Below are 10,191 nucleotides of genomic sequence, written 5' to 3'. Positions count from 1 at the left end.
TATTCTTCCTGAGAATAATTCATATCCCCCAACAAACTAAAGGAGGGTCTATTCTTCAGAATGATCTAAGAGGATAATGGTGCAATAGCTGGACATCTAGAGAACCAAACCCCTGTGTCCCACATAATTCTCCATGGGGAAAACAGACATGATGAGGGTCAGCCAACGCCTGTGGCTATAGGGGTCAACATGGCTTTAATCTTTCCTTATAAATCATATAAAAATGGAAAACAGTTGTTCTGGACTCCTTGCTGCAGTCTAGGAAGTGCTCTGGTACAAAGGGTTTCTGCTTCCAAGAGAAATCACACTACTACCAACAACAGACACCTTATCCTGGTGAGAAGACGCAGCTCTTGGCTCCAGTGCAGTGCTTCAATGTTCATGTGCTATAGGTTTGTATGTAGGTTTTCCTGAAATGACTCAAGTCTTCAAAATTAGCTTTTATATTCTTTCTTTGTAAATGGGATTAGCATATTGCAACAGAAGTGTTGTCTAGCAAAACTCCAGTCTGGATAATAACACTATGGCAAGAAAGGAATCCTCAGCCTCCTGGGATTCTTCATCACATTCTCACATTCTCTACTTTCCATACTCAGTGAAGGCGGGTCAGGAGTGAACGCAGTCCCCAGGCCATTTCCACTGGAACACCCCAACAGGAAGCGGACTGCTCCTCACATTCCTGTCTTAACTTCATTTTGACACGGGGCCTTGCCGAATTGCCGAGGCTGGCCTTGAATTTGCAGACTTCTTGCCTGGGTCTCCCAAGCTGTTGGGATTGCAGGAGTGCACCACTGCACCCGGCCTCGTGATCTTAAAAGCTTCTTAATATATAATTTTCATTCTTGAGAAATGCCACATTTTGGACCCCAGACTTTTCTGAACATCATGATTTAAAAAAAAAAAAAAGGCAAAAATTAACCCAAGTCAAGATGTGGTTAAACTTATGTGAGAGATTTTCAACCAGCTGCTGCTGGGCTCAAGCTGCTGTGCTAGCTGGCACCAGAGGACATGGCTGCTCTGGTTGCTGGTGGAAGGCTGATGAGCAGCTTCCAGGGGAGGCTCAGTGTGGCCTCAACTTCCCCAGCAGCTTCAGTCATGCCTGGTAAATGGCATCCAGCAGGTTCTTGGCATCTATCATGAGGGCGTGGGCAGCAGTCAGCATCTGCTTCTTGTACTCCTGCTGCAAGCTGGTCATGGTGCACTGCTGGGCAAGTCGCATCTTGCTGATGAGCTCCCCCAGGTTGTAGTTGAGCAGCTTCTGTACCATCTCAATCTCTCAGTGCATGCTGGTGGGGAGGACAGGAATAGTCTCATCCACAGTAGCCAATAGTGTCCGCAGGACCAAGCCAACTTCCTTCACCATAGGGACGTACTCCTCAGGTGGGGCTGGCTAGATTTTACTGGACATCTTGATAACAGCTTTCACCAGGCCCATCACGTTCTCATACACCTTGTCATTGGACAGGTCCAGGTTGGCAGTGCGAGGGGGGCTGATTTCCTGGGATTGAAGCCTCCATGGCTTGATGCCCTCATTGTAGCTTTCCCCAAAGCTGCTGAGGCTGGTGAGACTGCCCAGGTGGCCAGGGGCTCTGAGGTGTGGAGGTTTCTTTGATGGAGCTGCAGGATCTGGTTTGCCCACAGGCTGATAGATGTGTTGGTTTCCAGTCGGACCCTGAAGACTCCCCATCTCCCTGTCAATACTGCCTCGAGAGAGCCTCACATCAGGTTTCAGAAACCTCTCCTCTTTCTCTAGCCAGTGCTGATCTTCTTCCATTTCCTGCTGCTGCTGGATCAGCCACTCTTCTATCACCAGGCGACACCTGCCCCATTCCTCACAGGTCCAATGCCGCTGAGTCCTCCACATTGGGTTGGCACGTGGGTATCTCCTGGGTCCTGTGATTTCATGATTCTGACTGGTCCACAAGAGACAGTGGGCCAGGGTAGATGCTGCCAGCCATGGTTGTGAGTCCGTGTGGGCCAGGGTAACCAGAGACCTGATAATGATTGCTCTGCATCATGTGTTGTGGGCTGGGGTAAAATCCTTCACTGGAGTGTGGACTGGGTAACCAGGTCTGCCGGGCTTGGCTGGTGTTTTGTCAGACCCTCCAGAGTCCCAAGACATGGTGGCCTGTCTTCTGGACTCCATCCTCATCCGTTCTTCCTGTTGAGCCTTCTTCTCCAGGATCGTGCTGAGATGCACTTTAAATTCAGTAAAACTGAGCCACCTGCTGGGGTCATAGGTCCAGCATTTCATCATAAGGCTGTAGAGGGTAGGAGGACCATTTGAAGGCATTGGTAATCTTTCTGAATTTTCAATTCAACCGATCACATCATTGTTTTTCATTCCTTGAAAAGGCTTCACACCATGCATCTGTATCTCCCACATACATACGCCAAACATCCACATGTCACTAGCTGAGGTAAAACATCAAAAATTGATCGACTCTGGAGCCATCCATTTAATAGGCAATTTTCCTTTGGAAGCTTTGTAGCAAGTAATATCTTCCATGTACTGGGATAATCCAAAGTCTCCTAATTTTACACAATCATTTGAGGATACCAGGAAATTCCAAGCAGCAATGCCCCTGTGTACAAATCTTTTGCTCTCCAGATACGCCAGTGCAGTACTGAGCTGATAGGCATATAGGATCAGAGATGCTACATCCAAGCTGTATTTCCTTACTTGCAAAAATGACCTCAGCTCTCCCAGAGTGCACAGTTCCATGATTATCCACATGGGGTTTTCTGTGATGACACTAATCAACTTCACGATGTGATGATGGTCAAACTGACACATTGTTAAGGCTTCTTGAAGGAATTTCTCTCTGACGCTGTCTGAAGTACAGTTTTTACATGTTTTAATTGCAACTGCCAAAGCTGGATTCTCTGGACTCATGTATATGCCTTGATGTACATCTCCAAATTGGCCTTCTCCAATACAGTGTCCCAGTTCTATCCTTTCTCTTTGAATCTCATAGTCCCTGGTTGAGGGCATGGTGTATCTTCTTCATCAATTATCTCAGCATAATTGTCTGTCTCTGACACAAACACTGTATGTGTTCACATGCCTTGCTTCTCACTGTTGGCCAACTTGGATATTGATGGCAAAGCTCTTTCACCTTTACTCTGAGGTCTAATGATGAAGGACTGTATGGCTCCACTCAACAGCCTGCAGTACCCATCTATCAGGTCTGAAATATTCTCCGCGATGCTTAGGAATGAGGCTGTCACTGTCAGAGGCTCTGGGGCACCTGCAATTTTGAGCTGCAGCATTCCTTTTTGGTCTTTGTCTTCACTGTTGGAATACTGAATGGTCTGCATTTGGTTGAAGTCGGCCAGATGTGTAGGATTGCAGCTCTTGTCTGTTAGGTAACTGATCCCTTCTTCCAGGCTGATTGCCAGTTCCACTGAAATAATCCAGCTTGACCCAAGGGCACACTTGAAGCATTCTTTATCAAATCTGTGCACTGGAGAGAGGATCTCAAAGAATTTCAGAATACTTTCTTCTCTGTTAAGGTTGGCAAATTGTCTAAATGCTTCTTGGATCAGTTTTATGAAAGTTTTGGCCTTGACAGAATCCAGTAAACTCTTAGCAAAAAATCGCTTTAAACCAACATCTTTTTCTAGCACTTCATAGTTAGACTTTTTTTCCAGTGCGTTGCCACACATCTCCCAGTATGATTGCCATATTTCTAGACAACCCAACTTCAAAGCAATTTCCTGGTCCACTTGGTCTGCTATCTCTAGCATGTAGTCACTCTTCACCTGTTGGTAGAAGAAATTCAGAGTTGGCTTGTCTTCAGAGAACTGGTTCAGAAATCCTTTTGGCAAATAACAAATCCTCAATTCATATTTCCACTCCTCTGGCTGGTGGGCAAGCTCATACTTCTCCCTCATGCTGGAGACGCCCATGTCCACGTGGAGCCAGTGAACCTCCTCTGACCACAGGTGGCTGAGGCAGAACCTGTAGCAAGCCATGTGCTTCACTCTGTGGCTGTCCACTATCTTCTGGATGATGCCCCTGACATCAGTAGCATTTCCGTGCCTGATAATACAGGCCCAGGTGTCTGGCTCACTATTGCTTTCAAAATAATGAAAGACCTTCAATACTCTCTCCATGGCACCAGGGGAACGTTCCATGCCAGGACCCAAGTGGGTCTTAGCACTTCAGTGTGGTGTGTGATTCAAGTTGGGGTCAAGGTATGCAGCTGCCATTATTTTGCTGGATGCTAGGTATCAGTCTTATTAGCTCAGAAGGCAGCAAAGCTCTTCGAAGATGTCCAAAGATGATCTGGAAACACAGCTTGTGCCTCTTTTCTCCTTCATTTCAGTCCAAGGCAAGCAGCCCCTGCTAGCACGAGGCTGAGCACAGGCAGCGGCTGGGTGGCGCAGGCAACAGCGCCCTCGCTCCCTCCCATGTGCACGCCCCACCACCAGCTGTCTGGAGGGCCATGGGCTCACGCCCTCAGGCTGTGCTGAGTCATCATGGGCTCCACAGGCATGCTCCATGCCTTCCGAGCCTGCCGCACCCATCACTTAGCTTTAGAGTTCTTCTTTACTAATGCGTATCTCTGAGAAAGGACATAGAATTTAAAGTAAGAGTTTTCCAAAAGAGTCATTTTTGATGTAGATTCATTAAATCAAAAACAAAAAAATCCAAGAGGTAAAAGGAGAAAGGAAAATACTAGAAGAAACATAAATCTGCAATAAAATAAAAATTTATTTTTTTATGGCTAGGAATATTGATACTATTATTGACAGCCATAAGACATGAGTCTACAGTTTATATTGTCCTATGTAAAAGTCATTGCCCCTCAATTCATAAAAATCTTTAGAATGATCACCTTCTCCCAACTGATCTCTTAGCTTTATTCTTTACTCATGCAAAATCACTGAGAATTAACAAAAAACTTGAAACAACAATTTTTGCATAAGTAGTGATTTTTTAAAGAGCAAGATATATTTTGGATATGTGAAATTTACTGATGGATCTACAAATACAACAAAGTCTTTTAGTGTAATTTTACTGAAAATTATTTAGCAAAGAAGAGCAGTTTACAATAATCTGTTGGAAACTTATTTTATCTTTCCCAAGAAATACTTTATTTTCTAAAGTATTTTTTGCTGTTCTGATCACCCAAATCTTGATTAATGATGTTTAGAATTGATAGTAATCTTGATGAAAATATTTTCCAAGTACACTTTCTATCTAGTCACTGAATGATTACAAAGTTTAGATTTGAATGTTAATTAAGGTAAATTAAGTACAACCTTCAGGAATATATGATTTTAAAAGAAAAATGGTAACTAGTGTATGCTACTCGAGATGTTTCTAATGCTGCTTCTTACATGTCTGAATTCATGCATCATGAGCAGAATGATAGAAGACTGAGAAACGCAGGCAGATTTTTTGAAGGAGTTTCAGGAGTTTGGGGGTCTTCTCAGCCCTCCATTGTCCTTCAGTGTATGAATGAATAAGCATTTAGAGGTTTCTAAGTTAAGAAATATTTCAGCAACTTCCAACCAATATCAATTCAAACTGAGGACTTTTAGAACTTTTAAACTTGTTTATGTCAGACATTTTCTTTTACTCTTTGGTGACAATAATATGTCAATAAGATTGTGACATGTTGAATTTCATTTTGCCTTTTACCAATGCCTAGATTTTAGATTTGAAATATTTGATTTCTTTTGAAATTGAAAGTTTTATTGCATTTACAACAAATGTGTGTGTTACTTTATTATCTGTAGAAAGGCAAGAAAACAGATAAGCTGTTTGTCTAAAGCTCACTTTGGCTAGGCATTCATGTCAAAACTTGGATGTGTGAGGCATGAAGATGCCAAGTTTAAGACAAGCCTCAGCAATTTAGTGAAGTTCTAAGACACCTAGTGTGAAACTGTCCCAAAATAAAAAAATAAAATTAAAAGGACTGGGAATTGGGAATATATCCTATTGTAAAACATCCCTGGGTCCATTCAACAGTACTCCACCAAAAAAAAGTCCACTTTGTTTATCTCAACAAACCATCCTTACCCTGAAGTTCTAGCTAATGTCACCAAGGAGTTTATGAACCAAAACTCTCCTGTTTTCAATTCTCCTATTTCTGAAATGTGGACTTCTGATTTTTCACAAAACACACACATCTTGGTGTAGGAATAATCACATCATCAAAACTGGAATTCTAGCTCCAAATTTTATAAAATTCAGCTTTTCAACCTTAAATATATCCTGTGATTCATCCTGCTGACAGAATATCTGTTCTTTCCTCCCAGGGGTTCTTTGTTGAATCCCTTTTTTTCTCTGCATTTATCCATAAACTCACTGCATTCATTTCATAAGCATTATATCAAGAGGATGGACTCTCAATAATTCTTTCATTAGAAATGTAATTTGATAAAGCTGCAGTGTAAGATTAAATCATTTATCCCATCACTCTTCATATTCATGTGATGACCCACAAAGAAGCTACAATCACTTTTTCAGTGTTCAATAGATCAAAAATGGTAAGGCATGTGTTAAAGAGATGGAAGAGAATGCCTGCAGAGCCCTGGCTCTGCTATTCAATTTGGCAATAACGATGGGCCCACAGAACTCTGGATCAAGCAAGAGACTAACTTAAAGAGACTTCATGTCAGTTCTCACTGCCAAGCACCTAATCATCTTCCAGAATTTGCCTGAGAAAATTGAATGAAATGTTTAATGTAAAGGATGCCCCAGCAGCACTGAAATTGTCAGACTATATTCCATGATTCACAGGGCTCAGAAAATGAAGAAATAAACTTGGCATTTCTTTCCTCACATTCTTGAGAAGGAAGTTATACCTGCTGTCTTTCTGTTCTTCTGGAGGATTTATAACTATGGAAATATCTAAATCTATTGCATGGAGAAATTAAAAATTGTGTGGAAGGAGAAAAAGCTATGAAATCTTTAAAATGCAAAAATCAAAACCTGAAAAAAGAGGCCAAACTTATTGTAGACACTGCTTCCACAAGTTATTTAAATTGTAATATACTATGTTAAGTCCACAACCAAGGTTAGTCTACCAAATAAGAAAAACCCAGTACCAGATGCATTCTCAACAGAGTTCTACAAGACCTTCAAAGAAGAAAATATGCCAATACTTTTCAAATTATTTCATGAAATAGAAAAGTAGGGCACCATTCTGAACTCATTCTATGAAGCTAGTGTAACCTTGACAACAACACCAAAGACACTTCAAGGAAAGAAAACATCAGACCAACATTCCTCACAAACAGATGCAAAAATTCTCAAGAAAATTTTGCAAAATCACATAAAAATCTATACTAGAATGGTAGCTCACTGTGACCAGTTGGGGTTCATCCCAGGGATGAAAAATGTAATTCAACATATGGAAATCAAGAAATGTGTTTCTCTACAAAAATTGACTTAATGACAAGAATCATATGATAATCTGAATAAATGCAGAAAAATTATTCAACAAAATATTATGTCCCTTTCTGCTCAAAACACTAGAAAAACTGGGATACCAGGAATGTACCTCAATATTATAAAAGCTATATATGCTAAACTCTAGGTAAACATAATTTTAAATGAGAAAAATTTTTAAATAGTCCTTCAAAACCTGCAACAAGACAAAGATGTCTTGATTCACCTGTCTGGGTCTTCAGGCCCTTGCTCTTCTCAGAGCTTCAGCTCATGGGCACACCGGGGACTCGAACCCAGGTCTGTACACACGATGGGTGAGCGCTCTACTGGATGAGCTATTCACACACTTCCCCTTGCTCTTCTCAACCAGTGACAAGGGAAGGGGACACTCCCCAACAAGGTCAGACTGGGATAGGTAGGGCCGACTGACCACCTGCTCCCAGCCCTCCAGGCAGAGGACAATCAGAGGCATTAAGGAGACCAGTCACAGCAGGAATTAATTTATTGAGGAAACCACACAGCTTTTATGTAGGGTGGGGGGCTAGGTGGGAACCAATTAGCTTAAAGGTCAGCAAGGCACAGAGGATTCAGGCAGGTGAGAGTCCCATAGGACTATATGGCAAGCACGAGCTGATCACGTTCATCGAACTGTTGTTAACCAATCCCTAATTGTTCGATTTATCGTCATTAACCTTTGAAACCGCCTTTGAGCCTTGATCTTGCTCACTTGCCAGGGAGTAAAGAGTTGGCCTGAGTTAGTTAACATGTCATTAGTCCCAACATTCACCACATTTATTCAGTATCGTTCTTAAAATTCTAACCAGAAAAAGCAAAAGAAAGAAATAAAAGGGATAGGAAGAGAAAAAGAAGAACCCAAATTATCATTATTTGTCAATGACATGATTCTGTATTTAGAAGATCCAAAATTTTCCACCAGAAAATTTCTAAAACTAATAAATAAATTCAGCAAATTAGCAGGATATAAAGTTAACATCCACTAATTAAATGTATTGCTGTATATCAGTGTATTCATCACTGGATGATGAATCCAGTGAAAGAGAAATTTTGAAAACATCCCATTCACAATACCTTCAAAAACAAAACAAAATATGTTGGAATTGATCTAACAAAAGAGGTGAAAGACCTCTACAATGAAAAATACAGAATACTACAAAAAGAAGTTGAAGAAGACCTTCAAAGATGGAAAGATTTCCTAAGCCCTTGGATAGGCAAAATTAACATTATCAAAATGACCATACTGCCAAAAGCATTACACATATTTAATACAATTTCTATTTAAATTCCAATGACATTCTGCAAAGAAATAGAAAAAGCAATCACAACATTCATTTGGCAAAAATGAGACCAAAATATACATAGCAATTCTTAGCAAGAAAAATGATCTATGAGGCATCACAATAATGGACTTTAAATTATACTACAGAGCCATATTAACAAAATGTGGCATGATATTGGCACTAAAATACCATGTAAACAATACATGTAATACAATACCTGTAAACCAATGATACAGAATGGAAGTCACAGAGAAAAACCCACTAAATACAGTTATCTCATAATAGATAAAGGTATCAGAAACCTACATTAGAAAAAAGGTATCCTGCTGAGAGAATTGAGTGATGCTGGAAACACTAAGATGGAAAACCTGGTTTAGAAACTCCCAGTAGGAACTCACTAGTTGGAGGATGACTGACTCAAGTGGCACACTGTCTTAGCTCACCATCAAGTTCAAGCATAGCCTTCCTGACATGGGCATATCTTGCCAAATGCCAATCAACCTGTTTACCGAAAGACTCCTGCCACAGCAGGAAACAGGCATGGAAAGAAAACTCCTCCCACTGAAACCTAATACTGCCTTTGATGTACTCCCTGTTAAATAAAGAACTGGGGCCTTTTTCCAATGTTCAGTTTCAGTTGCTATCAGGACTAGGAGGCCCATCAGGCACTCTGCATATTAAATTCATGCTTTGTCTTTGTCTTCAAAATTTTACTGATTATTTAAGCCTTAATTTTCTCACCGTGACTCACACCTTCTTAGCAGGAACCTGATCTGGTTACTCCATCATAGTAACCTCTTCAAATAAAAAGATGCTGGGGAAACTGCAAATCCTTGTGTAACAAAATAAAACTCTACCTCTGTCTCTCACCCTGTAACAAACTCAAAGTGGATCAAGGACTTGTCCACTTGAACAGAGAACCTGTGCCTAACAGAAGAATGAGTAGGCCCAAATCTCCACCATATGGAGATTTGGGTTTAGAAACAAAATCAAGAGTAAACAAATAGGATTGAATCAAACTAAAACACTTCTTCTCAGCAAAGGAAACAATCAATGACATGAAGAGAGAGGTTACAGAATTTGAAAAAATCTTTACTACATGCAACTCAGAAAGAGCATTCATCTGCAAGGATATATAAGGAACCTCAAAAACTTAACACCATTAAAATAACTAACCCCATCAATAAATCGGCTAAGGAACTGAACATATACTTCACGGAAGAAAAACAATCTATCGGGAGTTGAGAAGTGAAATTGAGAGGGGTTCCTATACTTAGGAAGAAAAGAAGTTCTATGGTTCTAGAACATAGTAGAATGACTATAACTGTTAACAATATGCTGTATTCCAAGATAACCAGAACAAAAGATTCTTTATATTCTCATCACAGCAATAAAAACACGAGGTGAAAAATGCACTCATTGCTGACTTGTTTATGTAACATATACACATGTTGAAAGGTCATTCTGAATTTCTAAAATTTATTT

The 10,191-nt window shown here is 40.6% G+C and overlaps 1 pseudogene across 1 annotated transcript; it reads right to left on the bottom strand.

The window, feature by feature from the left end:
- Nucleotides 1-1,060: 1,060 nt before the first annotated feature.
- Nucleotides 1,061-4,318, bottom strand: LOC306646794 (focal adhesion kinase 1-like; annotated as a pseudogene). Its single transcript has one exon. The product of its transcript is annotated as a focal adhesion kinase 1-like (transcript).
- Between the last annotated feature and the right edge of the window lie 5,873 nt (nucleotides 4,319-10,191).

Source organism: Sciurus vulgaris (assembly GCF_902686455.1).
Source record: "Sciurus vulgaris genome assembly, chromosome: 16".
Taxonomy (NCBI): Eukaryota; Metazoa; Chordata; class Mammalia; order Rodentia; family Sciuridae; genus Sciurus; species Sciurus vulgaris.
The sequence above is the reverse complement of the archived record's forward strand: the minus strand, read 5'-3'. Positions and strand labels throughout refer to the sequence as shown.